The 16,038-nt window shown below is 42.9% G+C and overlaps 1 long non-coding RNA gene across 1 annotated transcript; it reads right to left on the reverse strand.

Annotated features, from left to right (window-relative positions):
* Positions 1-223: 223 nt before the first annotated feature.
* LOC308475425 lies at positions 224-15,294 on the reverse strand. The gene is made up of 2 exons (XR_013985179.1): positions 15,044-15,294; positions 224-796 (listed from the first exon to the last, which is right to left on the reverse strand). It is a non-coding gene; the product is annotated as an uncharacterized lncRNA (long non-coding RNA).
* Positions 15,295-16,038: the final 744 nt, after the last annotated feature.

Here is a 16,038-nt window from a genome sequence, read left to right on the forward strand (position 1 = left end):
TGGCATCGTGATTCATTTAAGGACTTTCAGAGACTTTCAGAGACTTCAGTTTGTTAGTTTTGATGTTTTGAATTATTCCATAAAGTTGTTCACATTGTTAGTGTTTCTGGCCATCGTGTTGCTTTGATGTTGCTGGCCACTGGCTTCTAGCCTGAATTGGACTAGAACTAAACACCTTAGCTATCATCCCAGTTTTAGCCAAACAACACCACCCACAAGCTACTGAAGCTGCAACAAAATGCTTTATTATTCAAGCAACAGCCTTGGCCATTATCCTATTCTCAAACACCCTTAATGCGAGAATGGACCCCAATTGCTTGCAAGCACCCACCCAACCAACCAACCCAGACCAGATCCAGCAGAGGTGATGACAATAACACTCAGGCTAGGAGGCCAACTCCTGCCAGGTGGATCTTCCCCCAGACAGCTGCCTTGATAGCTGTTAGAATCATAACAGGCTTGGCGGAGTTGCCCTCCTTCCTCACCGATGTCCATGGCAGTCTGGTTTGAATCCTGCCTGGACCCAAAATGTAATACATCCTGCCTGGCTCTACTTCCTAGAAATCATATCCGAGTGCAGGTTTCTGCAGTACCAGGTAGGGGGTAGCAGTTAGCCAAGAAGTGACTGCATTCTTAGGTTGCTGCTAGTGAAGGAATCCTTCCTTTTCTCTTTGCAGTTGCTGTTTCTCTGCTTCTGCTCCTCGCCTGCTGTCGGTTCTTTGTTCCAGGCACAGTCAGGGCTTAGGCTGAGTCTGCTTGTTCATTTTCTTTCCAGTTTTACTGTTGTTATTTTCCCCTGTATGAAAATATAATAAAATCAATCCTATGGAAGCTATTCCATACGCAGAACTGCAGCATTATGTGGTTTTAATGACATTTAAAGGCGGTGAAAGTGGCAAGCTCAAATCTAGAGGTAGGAAGGTGTGTTATTGCAGGAACTGGTCAAAGTTGCTTCTCTACCAGCTCCATCTGAAACACAGGCTGAGACCCTACCTGCCCACGGACTGTCTTGCCAGAGTGGTGCATGCTCTGGTTATCTCCCGCTTGGACTACTGCAATGCGCTCTACGTGGGGCTACCTTTGAAGGTGACCCGGAAACTGCAATTAATCCAGAATGCGGCAGCTAGATTGGTGACTGAGAGTGGCCGCCGGGACCACATAACACCGGTCCTGAGAGATCTGCATTGGCTCCCAGTATGTTTCCGAGCACAATTCAAAGTGTTGGTGTTGACCTTTAAAGCCCTAAATGGCCTTGGTCCTGTATACCTGAAGGAGCGTCTCCACCTCCATCGTTCTGCCCGGACACTGAGATCCAGCACCGAGGCCCTTCTGGCAGTTCCCTCATTGCAAGAAGTGCAGTTACAGGGAACCAGACAGAGGGCCTTCTGGGTAGTGGCACCCGCCCTGTGGAACGCCCTCCCTTTAGATGTGAAGGAAATAAGCAGCTATCTTCTCTTTAAAAGACATCTGAAGGCAGCCCTGTTCAGGGAAGTTTTTAATATTTAATGCTGTATTGTTTTTAACACTTGATTGGAAGCCGCCCAGAGTGGCTGGGGAAACTTAGCCAGATGGGCGGGGTATAAATAATGAATTATTATTATTATTATTATTATTATTATTATTATTATTATTATCTCAGATTTCTAGGGCAACTGGGCTATTATTTTCTATTCCAATTTTTTTGTTTTGCTTTTGTTTGAAACTCAGATAGGAAACGTTTACAAGGAGACTGGAGTAAAGTATATAGGAAGTCCCCATATACCAAGTTGGACCATTTGTCCATCTAGTGTAGTATTGTCTACACTGACTGGCAACAGCTCTCTAAAGTTTCAGGCAGGGGGTCCCACCAGCCCTCCTTGGAGAGACCAAGGATTGTAATTGGGACCTTCTGCATGTAGGTTTCTAGCCTCGTATAACTCTAGCATGTTTGAATCTAGTTAGTGCACGAAGGAGTTAAACCATAGAGTACACTGTCCTGCCAGGCTTATCCTACATCACTTCCCACCTTGAGAGCAAATGGGTCACCAAGCCTTTGTTATCGCTCTCTCTCCATGTGGATTTTGGTATCTCTGAGTCCGTTGCTCCAGCATATTGCTTTAACTAGCCTCTTTTGTTTCACATCAGAGTGGAATCTGAAACTAGCCTTTCTCCATACCCATCGTTTAGAAACTATTACCTTTTGTAATTAAGCAGCATTTTGACTGCCTGTGCAGGTTTTCTGACTGCTGTAATTAAAGACACATTAATCTGACTTTTGAAGAGTTTAGTAAGTAAACAATTTTTTTGACTTGCCAAACATGTGGTCTGTCTCTATGCTAGAGAAGTGAGGTAGCTTGGATAGAACTTTAAATGGGGACATTTTTGGGACTCAACTGGAAAGGCACATATGAATGGGAAAAGATAAATGAATCCATTACATTAGGGAAAATCGCTTTGCAAAAATGTATATTAGAAGAATTTTGCGTGGGAATCTGATTGTTCACTGTGATAACAGGGTGCTGGACGAGATAAGCCTTTGGTCCCATCCAGCAAGGCTTTGTATAAATATACTGTATATATAAATTCTCATGAAATGAATTGACAGAGTAAGCAGATTCCTATGTGGCTCTGATGATTCCAGCTATGCCATCCACAAATCCTGCAGTCTTAGTGACTTAAGTATTTGATCCTCTCTCGGCCTGCTGCTAGTTATATGAGATATTACCTGTCTGTTTGAAGGAGGCAGTGGTAAAACCACTCCTTAATAAACCTTCCCTGGATTCAGAAAACCTAACTAACTACCAGAGCCAGTTGCTAATCTCCCTTTCCTGAGTAAGGTTCTGGAGTGAGTGGACATAGACCAGATCTAGGCACTTTTGGAAGAAACCGATTTTCTGGATCCATTTCAGTCGGGGTTTAGGCCCGGTTTTGGCACAGAAACTGCTTTGGTCGCCTTGTATGATGACTTCTGTTGAGAGAGAGATACAGGAAACATGTCCCTGTTAATTCTTCTTGACCTCTCAGTGGCTTTTGATACAATTGACCATGGTATCCTTCTGGAGCAACTGTCCAAACTAGGGGTGGGTGGCATTGCTTTGTGGTGGTTCCAGTCCTACTTGGATGGTCATTCCCAGAGGGTGTTGTTTGGGGAATGCTTTTCAGCCCCACAGAACCTTCAGTGTGGCTCCACAGGGCTCAGTCCTATCCCCTATGTTGTTTAACATCTACACAAAACCGCTGGGTGGGGTTATACAGAGGTTTAGAGTACGTTGTCAACAGTATGCTGATGACATTCAGCTCTATTTCTCCTTTACACCTGCAGGTGAGGCAGTGGAAGTGCTGGAACAGTGTCTTGCCTTGGTAATGGACTGGATGAGAGCTGACAAACTGAAACCCAATCCAGATAAAACTGAGTCACTGTTAGTGCTCTGAAGACGGTTCAGAAACTTCAGCTAGTGCAGAATTCAATGGCCAGGTTGCTCACCGGAGCAAGACAGTTTGAGCATATTACACTGATCCTGGTCTGACTGCACTGGCTACTAATTAGTTTCCAGGCCCAATTCAAAGTGCTGGTTTTGACCAAAAAGCCTTAAATGGCTCAGGACCACTATACCTCAAGGACCACCTCTTTTCATATGAACCTACCCGGACCCTGAGATCATCTTCTGAGGCCCTCCTTCATGTGCCTCCTCCTCGAGAGGGTGGCAACATGACAGCGGGCCTTCTCTACAGTGGCTCCCTGTCTGTGGAATGCTGTCTCCAGGGAAGTCATTATACACCTTTAGGCGCCAGGCAAAAACATTCCTTTTTAACAAGGCCTTTGGTTGATTTGATTGACATCCTATGCTCTTTTAAAATGTGGGTTTTTTGTGGGGGAGGGGGTTTATTGAGTTGTTGTTTTTATTTTGATTGTGTATTTTGTGGTTTTATATTTTGACTTTATTCTGTGAACTGCTCTGAGACCTCTGGGTATAGGGCGGTATATAAAACCAATCAATAATCATAATAATAATGTAATTGGGTGTTCTTAAATATTGATTTTATTTTGATAGCAAATACCGAAGTTGGTGGGTATTTCCATTTGGGCAACTGGTTGGAAAGAAAACAAATAAAGTAAGAAGAAACAAAGAAACAGAGAAAGTACCCAAGAACATCCTTTACCTCTCTGCACATCCAGACTTTCCATTATGTGGTATTGCATCAGAGGCGGGTCAGCACAAAGAAAGCAGAATGTTGGCAAGATAGATGAGATGCAGTGCAAGAGCTACTTCATTATCAGAGTTACTGTCATTTTTCATCTGGACAAGGGAAAACAGCCCTCTTCTGTTTTATCTGCAGTTTTCTTTAGAATTTAGGAGTTTTTATGACTCTTGCGTTGGTCTTTCCCCAAGCACTGGAAAGTTCAAGGCAACCTTTGTATGGAAAGTAGAGGTGGGTGCAGCAGTCAATTTTGGTTTCTCTCAGTTTCTCATTTTTCCACCCTTGAGTTTAGTTCTCAGCATTTCCGCATCGGTTTGCGATTTTTCTTTTGAGCCCTTGTGAAAATTCATCTGCATTTAGGTGCTCGTTTCTCCCAATTTGCACATTTTTTGCTAAGCCATCCCCCCCCCCATATAAATAATTTGTATGTGTGCGTTTCACTCATATATTCATTTTTAAAGCACATTTTAATCCCAGTGGTTGGAGAACAGCATTGCAAAATTTGGAGAAGTGCCCCTTTTCGAAGGATGTCTGTGTTTTTGGAAAGTTCAGCTGAGGAAGGTTTGCCATTAAATGAAAATCGGATCAGGTTTCTCCCCCATCCCTGGTGGAAAGTTTCCTTCAGAATGGACAACGCCGATGAAACTGGTAACCTCTCATAGAATTCTCTTAAAATGTTCAGGCTGGGAGGAGATGATAAGCATAAGAACAGAAGACGTATGACCTGCAGGATCAGATCAATGGCTCACCTAGCCTGGTGCTCTATTCTCACAGACGCCAACCAGATAGCTGTGGGAAGCTCATAAGTAGGGCCTCAGAGTGACAGCACTCTGCCCCACCCCCTGCAATTTCCAGCAACTGGTTTTCAGAAGCATAATGTCAATAGAGCCTTTGTGTCCAGTAGCCATGGATGCAATCCAGAAGCAAGTCAGGCTGGATAATTGTTGTTGTTGTTTAGTCATTTAGTTGTGTCTGACTCTTCGTGACCCCATGGACCAGAGCACACCAGGCACTCCTGTCTTCAACTGCCTCCCGCAGTTTGGTCAAACTGGTAGCTTCAAGAACACTGTCCAACCATCTCGTCCTCTGTCGTCCGCTTCTCCTTGTGCCCTACATCTTTCCCAACATCAGGATCTTTTCCAGGGAGTCTTCTCTTCTTAAGAATTCATTCATCCTCAGCTTCACGATCTGTCCTTCCAGTGAGCACTCAGGGCTGATTTCCTTCAGAATGGATAGGCTTGATCTTCTTGCAGTCCATGGGACTCTCAAGAGTCTCCTCCAGCACCATAATTCTAAAACATCAATTCTTCGGCGATCAGCCTTATGGTCCAGCCTTTATGGTCCAGCTCTCACTTCCATACATCACTACTGGGAAAACCATAGCTTTAACTATACGGATCTTTGTTGGCAAGGTGATGTCTCTGCTTTTTAGCCTGCATAATAAATCATATATATATATATATATATATATATATATATATATATACACACACAAGTTTTTGAACTTATTCTATGTGTGGCACCTTCTGTTGCTAAAATGGTCCCATCTATGCATAAGGGGGGAGGGTGAGCAGACTTGGGGAAACCCCAAGACTTGCAGAGGTAGAAAAATAAAATAAATGGTCCTCTCTGCGAGGATTCCTAATTCAACAAAATTCAATAAAAAATTCAATAAAAAAGAGAAAGCAAAATGAGAAGAAGGAAAAGATCTTGGAAAAGATAAAAGAAGGAGAGAAGAAATTAAGATCAAAACCAAAGTCCCAGGAGATTTTGAGAGAGATTAAGTTATATCAAACACAATATATGGAATTGATGAATCAAGAGATTGAGTGGAAGATAAAGCAAATGAGACAAAAGACATTTGAATCTGCAGATAAATGTGGTAAACTTCTGGCTTGGCAATTGAAGAAAAGACAGAAACTAAATACAGTCACAAATCTAGAAGTGGATGGAAAGAATATATCCAAACCTAACGAGATTAGAAACTGTTTCTTGAGTTATTTTAAAAAACTATATTCACAAGGATCACAGAATGAAGAGGACATAGACGAATTCCTTAAAAAATATGGATTACAAAAAATCTCTCATCAAAGTAAGGTGGATCTAAACCAGAGAATAACAGAACAAGAGATAGAGGGTGCCATTCAGAACATGCAATTGGGCAAATCTCCAGGACCAGATGGACTGACTTCCAGATACTACAAAGCTTTGAAGGAGTGGTTGGTTCAACCGTTAAAGGAAGTCTGTAACGAGATTTTAGAGGGGAAAAGGGCGCCAGAATCGTGGAAAGAAGCTTATATTACACTCATACCAAAGACAGAGACTGAAAAGACTCAACTCAAGAACTACCGCCCAATATCACTACTTAATGTGGATTACAAAATCTTTGCAGACATTTTGGCAAAAAGATTGAAAAGAGTGTTGATGGAGAAGATTAATAAGGACCAAGCAGGCTTTCTCCCAAAAAGACATTTATCAGATAATGTGAGGAATATAATAGACATTTTGGAACTATTGGAGGTGAATATAAATACTAAAGCAGTGCTGATATTTGTGGACGCGGAGAAAGCCTTTGACAATATTTCTTGGAGTTTTATGAAAAAGAATCTTCATGGGATGGGGGTAGGCCAAGGATTTGAGAATGGTATGGGTGCGATATACTCTGAACAAAAAGCTAAGTTGATTGTAAATAATGTGATAACTGAAGAATTCAAGATAGAAAAAGGGACACGACAGGGGTGCCCAATTTCCCCATTGCTTTTTATTTCTGTTCTGGAGGTGTTGCTAAATATGATTAGAGATGACCAGCAGGTTAAAGGTGTACAGGTCGGAGCTAAACATTACAAGTTAAGGGCCTTCGCAGATGACTTAGTACTAACCTTACAAGAGCCAGACACTAGTACAAAAAGGGTGTTGGAGATAATTCAACAATTCGGCCAGGTAGCCGGATTCAAACTGAACAAACAGAAGACTAAAGTCTTAGAAAAAAACTTAACAGCTATGGAGAAGGAGAAATTTCAAGAAGAGACAGGTTTGACAGTGGTTAAGAAGGTGAAATACCTAGGGGTTCACTTGACATCTAAAAATTTGAACTTGTATAAAGACAATTATGAAAAATGTTGGTCAGAAATTAAAAAAGATCTAGAAATATGGTCAAATTTGAAATTGTCAATGTTAGGCCGAATTGCAGTTATTAAGATGAATGTATTGCCTAGAATGTTATTTTTGTTTCAAACTTTGCAGATTCTTGACAAGATGGACTGTTTCAAGAGGTGGCAGAAAGATATTTCGAAATTTGTCTGGCAGGGCAAAAAGCCCAGAATAAAATTTAAAGTACTTACAGATGCAAAAGAAAGAGGGGGATTTGCCCTGCCGGACTTAAAATTGTACTATGAAGCAGCAGTGTTTTGCTGGCTGAAAGAGTGGATGCTCCTCGAGAACACAGATATCTTGGACTTAGAAGGTTTCAATAATACATTTGGTTGGCATGCATATCTATGGTATGATAAAATCAAAGTGCATAGGGCCTTTAAAAATCACATTGTCAGAAAAGCGTTATTTAATGTTTGGATAAGATATAAAGACTTGTTGGAAAACAAAACCCCTAGATGGTTGTCACCCTTGGAGGCTAAGGCATTGAAGAAACTCAATATGGAGGCCGAATGGCCAAAGTATTGGGAAATCTTGGAACAAGATGGAGATAAATTGAAATTGCAGAGTCATGAGAAATTGAAACCTAAAGTAAGAGATTGGCTCCATTATTATCAAATAATGGAGGTCTACAAACAAGATAGGAAAATTGGCTTCCAGGTGGAGAAATCAAAATTAGAAACTGAATTGTTAGAACCCAATACCAAGAATTTGTCAAGAATGTATAACTTGCTGCTGAAATGGAATACACAAGATGAAACAGCTAAATCGGTTATGATTAAGTGGGCACAAGACATTGGTCACAATATTATGTTTGCTGACTGGGAATGGTTGTGGAACACCGGTATAAAATTTACGGCATGTAATGCCTTAAAGGAAAATGTTATGAAAATGATCTACAGGTGGTACATGACCCCAGTCAAGCTAGCAAAAATTTATCATTTGCCTGATAATAAGTGTTGGAAGTGTAAAGAAACTGAAGGTACTTTCTATCACCTTTGGTGGACGTGCCCGAAGATTAAGGCTTTCTGGGAAATGATATATAATGAAATGAAAAAGGTACTTAAATGTACTTTCCCTAAGAAACCAGAGGCCTTTCTCTTGGGCATTGTCGGCCAATTGGTGTCAAAGAAAGATAGAATTTTCTTTATGTATGCTACGACAGCAGCAAGAATACTCATCGCAAAGTATTGGAAGACACAAGACCTACCCACCGTGGAAGAATGGCAGATGAAAGTGATGGACTATATGACACTGGCTGAGATGACTGGCAGAATCCGTGATCAGAGGAAAGAGACGACGGAAGAGGACTGGAGGAAATTTAAAATTTATCTTAAGAGCTATTATAAAATTGATGAATGCTAAAATGCCGAGGTGCTGAGAGAAAAGGGGAAACAGTGACATAAGATTAAGTTAGAGAAAGGACTAAGAGGACATATATTTGATAAAATTGCTCAAAAGCTGCTGAAATAATTTTACAAACAGGGATGCAGAAAGGGGAGGTATGGGGGAGTCCGAGAAACGAAGGCTATGGAAAAAAGGTTGTGAAATTATACATGTTTGTTTGTCTTTTTATTTGTTTGTATTGTTTAAAAAATGGTGTAAAACCAATAAAAATCTATATTAAAAAAAAAAGAAAAATAAAAATAAAATAAAGGGTGGGGGAACAACCCAAATTGGGGGTGGGAATCAGAGACAGTAAACAGCTCAGTGGCCGCAGAATGCTGGATTATGGGGAGGGGTGAAAAACCAGGGAGAGGCAGAATGGATAGATGGGACACAGAATGGGAGAAGTTCACACTGCAACAATTTGCTGCAGATCCCACTTGTCCAGTGATGAACAAAAGAACGTGAGAGCACTAAGAAGAGATAGCTGTCTATGATATAATACATTTTGAACTGATTTAAGATGATAGCAATAACATGCATTGGCAGAAAAGAATGGTAATTAGATTTATGGAGTAGATGGGAAGTCGGATTTAAGAGGAAGAGACCATTACAGTTTATGGATTATGGAATTTATATTAATTCTTTATGTAATGTGTGACTGATGATATTCTTATTATGGTGTAATATGTCTTTTTGTTGTTTTTGTGATGTGTTGAGCAAATAAAATAAAAAAGGGGGGGAAGGAAACTAAAAGAGATAGCTATCAAGTGTTGCTAAGAAATGTAAATGCATCAATTTGAGCTTTACTTTTGATTGATTTGAGTACCCATTTCCAGGTAACTGTGTTTCCTACCCAGGGGATAGGCTCAGAAACTTCCCAAGGAACACAGGCTGGGCTTTTCTTACGGTGTTTTGGGAAATTATGGGTCACAGAAGGCTCAACTTTTGGTTGCTCCAAGATTGGAGACCTAGATCTACAGGATCTGAGAACTTCAGCCAATAAAACTTGTTCTCCTATAAATTAGGGAATCACCACAGCTTTGTATCTGTATACATTAACAATCTGAAATTCTCCGACAACATTAACTCTGGCTTGCTTCAATGTGCTGCCATCATCACTGCTAAATAGAAGAATTAATAAGTTCTGGACTAATGAATGGACACATTTGTGTTGAGATAGAGCAGTAGAATTTGTTGAACAGGTCCTCCTACATTGTAACCCGTATAGTGAATGTAGAGAAAGATTAATTCTCCCTCTAAAGACAGTTATATCTCCTGCAAACTTGGTGCTCATTTGTTTAAAGAATGTGTCCTTTTGTGACACTAAGAGGGCTACCAGTTTTTTTCTGACCTTGATGCTGATCAGGACAAAATCATTGTGCTTGCTTCATGAGAGAAGAAAAATGCATAATTATTTGTATTTGACCCTCAATGTGCCTTTTATCATTGTATTGAATTTTACTGGTCTGTGATCATAATAAATCGCTTGCTTGCTGCCTGTCTTCTATTGGCCCTTCAGTTAAAAATCAGTAGTGTCTGGAAGTCAGTGCCAGGTCTGAACAGGCACTGATGTTTAGAGCTAGAATGGCAAAAGGTTATTTGCAATTAACTCAATCCAATCTGTCACTCCAGATTCTGCTCTGGCTTCACCCCCGAATCAGCAAGATCTCTCCCTATCCTTAGTTATGCCTCTTTTCCCTGTCTGGCATTTCTTTTTAAACAAACAAACAAACAAACAAACAAACAAACCAAAGTGACCAACTCCAGCCCCCAGGTGGACTTAATGCAAGGTCCAAAGTCCAAGATGCTAAAAGCTATCTTTCCCCACCTCCCTTTGCTCTTCTTGCAGGTCTGCTTGACAGGAACAGGAAAGCTTTTCCTGGGTTGTACCAATGTGAGCCTGCTGCATCACGCCAAAGGCCCATCTGGTCCAGCATCTGGTGCTCATGGTGGTCAACCAGATTCCCCTGAGAAGCCTGAAAGAAACATCACTCTTCCCACCTGCAATTCCTGACAACTGGTATTGCAAGGCGTTCTGTCTCTGATAGTGGCTAGAAGCCACTGAGAGCCTTACCCTCCACAAATTTGTCTAATCCTCTTTCAAAACCATCCAAGTTGGTGGCCATCACTGCTACAGCTTGTGGGAGTAAATGCCAGAGTTTAACAATGCTTTGTCTGATTCTTTTGTTTTTCCTGAATCTTCCAACATTCAGCTTCACTGAATGTTGCAAACATCATCATCATCATCATCATCATCGATTTGTTATTTATATGCCACCCATCTGCCTGGGTAGCCCAGCCACCTTTGGGAGGCTTTCAACAAACTGAAACATCAAACACAGCAAAACAAACATTTAAAACTTCCCTAAACAGGGCTGCCTTCAGATGTCTTCGAAAAGTCAAGATAGCTGTTTATTTCCTTGACATCTGACAGGAGGGCGTTGCATGGAGCGGGCACCACTACCGAGAAGGGTCTCTGGTTGTTTCCCTGTAAATTCACTTTTTGCAGTGAGGGAACTGCCAGAAGGCCCTCGGCGCTGGACCTCAGATTCCGGGTAGAACGATGGGGGTGGAGACGCTCCTTCAGGTATAAAGCATCAAATGGACAAACAGGTAGATTGGTCTAGCGATTCTATCCTGCTTCTATCCTCATTCCATGCGTTCCTCCATACTTCTGTGCTCTGTTTCATGAATGGGGTTGTTGAGCTAAAAGCCCAAGAGCTGAGCCTTTCAATACCCTTAACTGCTTTCATCACAGAATCTCATTGTAAAGAAGCAATCCAGATCGTGGCTGTATATTTGGTGGGAGCAGCCAACTGAAATAAGGAACGAGCGTTGATCAAGGACTGCAATGGTGACCCCGTGGTGTGTGGAAGTGAAGTTAAATAACGGTACCCATGTCTACCATTTACTTCCCTGAGATACATTTTGTATCGTGACTATTTCTTTGTCAGTTTGAAGGAGGGCTGGGGAGATGAAGTGGTTTGTTTTCTCCTCTTCTCCTAAACCGTTAGTCATGCAATTCCTCTTTTTAAACGATAGCTCATTTCATCGTCTCTGCCTGGCTGAACCTTCTGTTCTCCAAACTCCACCCTCTCCGATAGACGCTGAGCAGCTTACAAATTGGCAACGAGTTAAATGTCTCAGAGACTGACGGCGGCCGCTGAGTTTAACGCCTGAACCACAGGCCTGCTGCTGGCTCTCCAACAGCACAAATCGTGTAATCAGCACGTGCCTCACATTCGCTATGGCGGGCATTTAAGTGGGACGTGGCTGAACCATGAGTATCAAGATTTAAGCCATTTTGTTGCTGTTGGGATGGGGTTCTTTGGCAGCTTGCTACATGCTTCTTTCTTTCTTTTTTACCCTCCAGCATCGCATCCCATTCAAGTCAACAAGGTGAATCCTGTAGAATGGTGGTTCATACATGCATGGCGTCCCCTGACGACTGCAGCTTCACATGGCAGCTTTCATGTTTGTAGAAGGACCAGTCATAGGTGTGATTGGGGAAAGGTAGCTTAGGAGCAAAGTATCTGCTTTGCAGGCAGAAGATCCTGGGTTCAAGTCTTGGCTTGTCTAGGTAGGGCTGGGAATGTCCTCAGTCTGAAACAGGAGAGAATTGCTGCCAGTTGAGCTAGTTGGACTGATTATCTGCTCACTATAAGGCAGCGTCTTATGTTTCTATGTGGGACGTGGGTGGCGCTGTGGGTTAAACCACAGAGCCTAGGACTTGCCGATCAGAAGGTCGGTGGTTCGAATCACTGTGATGGGGTGAGCTCCCGTTGCTCGGTCCCTGCTCCTGCCAACCTAGCAGTTCGAAAGCACGTCAAGTGCAAGTAGATAAATAGGTACCACTCCGGCGGGAAGGTAAACAGCGTTTTCGTGCTCTGCTCTGGTTCGCCAGAAGCGGCTTAGTCATGCTGGCCACATGACCCGGAAGCTGTACGCTGGCTCCCTCGGCAAATAAAGCGAGATGAGCGCCGCAACCCCAGAGTTGGCCACGACTGGACCTAATGGTCAGGGGTCCCTTTACCTTTACCTTATGTTTCTATGTAACTTTTTAAGGCTGGTAGAACTTATGCTTTTAAAGAAGAGGGTTGCTGGCTCAGGCCAACAACCCATCTATTCCAGCATCCTGTTCTCACAGTGGCCGCCCAGACGCCTATGAGAAGCCCTCTAGCAGGACAACAATGCAACAGCAATTTCCCCAATTGCAATGCCCACCCAGTGGTATTCAGGTGTGACTGGGCTCCAGAGGCGGATTTGGGTTCCATCACTCTGGGAGCTAACACTAGAGGGTGCTGCAGGGCTCTAGAACATCGTGAACTGAGCAGCATGGAAGATGAGAAGCAGGGGTGTGTCAAATGTTGGCTTTGTGCAGGGCACCACTGAAATTTTAGTGACCAAAGTCTGCCACTGTGGACTCCCTCAGAGGGTACCGGACTCTCCTACATTGTAGGTATTTAAACAGAGGTTGGATGTGTCAGTATCTTCAGCCCACAGGCAGAGGTACCTGGCCTCCCCCGAGGCAATTGAGCGAGATACTGTTGTTTACCGTCCGTCTGCGACTCCCGGCAGGCTAGGTAAACAAACCCGGCGATCCTCCTCAAACGTGAGAAGAACACACCCTCTGCTTCTCTCTGCTTCTCTCCCTCCCTGCATTCTCCCCAGGGAGGGGAAATGAGACAGACAGGAGTCCTTTCTACATGTTTTATTCCTGTCACTCAACAGTACATAGAAATGTGACTGTTCCCTTCAGACTCCATCAGAAGAGTCACAACTCCTCCCCTGTACTTCCAGCACAGGTCATATGACACACTGAGCTAACATCCGGTGCTCAGTACAGAGAATAGGCTCCACCTTTTCTCCAACAGTACATCTGCACTGTTTTGCATTCCAGCCATCTGGAGCTGGCTTTTGCCTTGGTGCTTTTTCTTGACAGGATGGTCATCTGTCATGGATTCTTTAGCTGTAATTCCTTCATTGTAGGTGTCATTTCCAGTTCTAAGATGCTACAAATGTATAGACTCTTGGGAGTGGATGAACCCAGGTACAGACAACTTGTACCCAGGTATAAGGTAATCTATGAAACACCCCCCCCCGTGATGTGAGAACTGGGACCTCACAATGAAGGTTGGGAATAATAATAATAATAATAATAATAATAGTAATAATAGAACCTATGTTAGGAATGCAATTACTATATAGCTGCAAGGGTAACTGTCACAAATAACATCTGTTTGTTTGTTTGTTTTAATATACAACCCTTCATCCCAAAATCTCAGGGCAGTCCACAAGATAAAAATACAGGATAGAAGCACAAAATAAACAGGAAAAAACCAATAATCCCATCCAACAAACACATGTAAATGCTGTAGTTAAAAAATGAAGGTGGCGCTGTGGTCTAAACCACAGAGCCTCTTGGGCTTGCAAGTCAGTGGTTCGAATCCGTGTGACAGGGTGAGCTCCTGTTGCTCTGTGGCAGCTCCTGCCAACCTAGCAGTTTGAAAGCATGCTAGTGGAAGTAGATAAATAGGTACTGCTGCGGCAGGAAGGTAAGTGGCGTTTCTGTGTGCTTCTGTCACTGTGTCCTGTTGTGCCAGAAGTGGGTTACTCATTCTGGCCACATGACCTGGAAAGCTGTTTGTGGACAAACACCGACTCCCTCGGCCTGAAAGCGAGATGAATGCGGCACCCCATAGTTGCCTTTGACTGGACGTAACTGTCCAGGGGTTCTTTACCTTTTACCTTTACCTAAAGGCTATAGAATATTAATCAGCCAAACGCCGGGTTGAAGAGGAACGTTTTCGCCCAGTGCCTAAAGGCGTATAACGAACCTGACTTTAAACAGATTAAAGTCCATTTGCGGGATCTGATTTCTTTCTGCAGGGCCTGCAAGACAGAGCTGTTCCGCCTGGCCTTTTGTTTGGACTCAGTCTGACCTTTATGTTTCACTCCCTTTATGTGATCTATGGGCTGCTTTTAAAATGAGGCTGCATTTTAAATTGTATTTTAACCTGTATTTTAAATTGGTTTTTTTTATTCCCCTATTATGTTTTTACTGTAATTTTTACGGGTGTTGGCCGCCCTGAGCCCAGCTCTGGCCAGGGAGGGCAGGGTATAAATAATTTTTGTTGTTGTTGTTGTTGTTGTTGTTGTTGTTGTTGTTGTTATAGCAAGCTCAGGTTTCTCCTTAGCTGTAACTCACATAAGTAACGTAAGCCACTCTGTGTTCCTCAGACGTAGGGTGGCATATAAGTTCAATAAATAAGTAAATAAATAAAAATACACGAAATCAATAGCAAGGGAAAGGAGCAGAAACTACCTTGACCCACAACTTGCTTCAGTGTCATAGTTTGCAGCTAGACTGGCCTGAGGAACAACTGAGAATCAAGCTTTGCGGGGGCAGTTTGTTCTCTGGCCACCCTCCCCATCTGCCGAAAAGTGTCGCCTGAAGCTGCCTCTTCTTTAAATTTACTATAGGGCGAGATTTATGCAGGGCTAAGGCTGGTATAGGGAACGGAAGGAATGAGTGTGGAACTGTATATAATTTGTTGCCTAGCAACCCCACAAGCACACCCCCTAATTCTTTCTTGATGCGGCAGGAAGCAACAGGGAAATTAAGACTCTTTCCGCGTTGTCCCTCCAGTTCCCTTCCCATTAATTAACCTCCGTGATCTTGCCAGCATGAAAGAGGATCTAGAGTTCAGGCTTGTCTACAATTTACTGGCGTTTTACGCATACGCCTTAACTCCGAGATGGGGAGCCTGGCACCTTCCAGATGTTGTTGAACTAGAACTCCCATCCCTCCTGACCACTGGCCATTTTGACTGGGGTTGATGGGACTTGGTGCAATACAACATCTGGAGGGCCAAAGGTTCCCCACCTGCAAATTAACGGAAGCCTGATATTAACTTTACTTTACCACAAGTCCGTTTGTCTTATTAAGAAAACTCTGGAGAAAATTAGTGATGGTTTCCTCCTTAATTATAAGAATTAAGATATGCAGGTTTCTGGTGCATTTTGAGATTGAGCTTTCAGGCACTTTAACTGTTGAGTTGCATGCTTTTGCCTATAGGCGTTTTCTTAAAAACACCCCCCCACACACAACCCATTCATAGATATTTGTTTAGGAGGCAATCCTATGGCAAGATCCTTTGGGATGAGCAGCTTTGGATGCACTGGGATCCCTGGCTGAGCTGCCTGACTTCAGGCTCAGACAGGCTCAGTTGGCATTAAGTTGACCAAGCTCTGCTGAAGGTAAAAAGGTAAAGGGACCCCTGACCATTAGGTCCAGTTGTGACCGACTCTGGGGTTGCG

The sequence above is a fragment of the Podarcis pityusensis genome (assembly GCF_964106645.2).
Source record: "Podarcis pityusensis genome assembly, chromosome: 4".
Taxonomy (NCBI): domain Eukaryota; kingdom Metazoa; phylum Chordata; class Lepidosauria; order Squamata; family Lacertidae; genus Podarcis; species Podarcis pityusensis.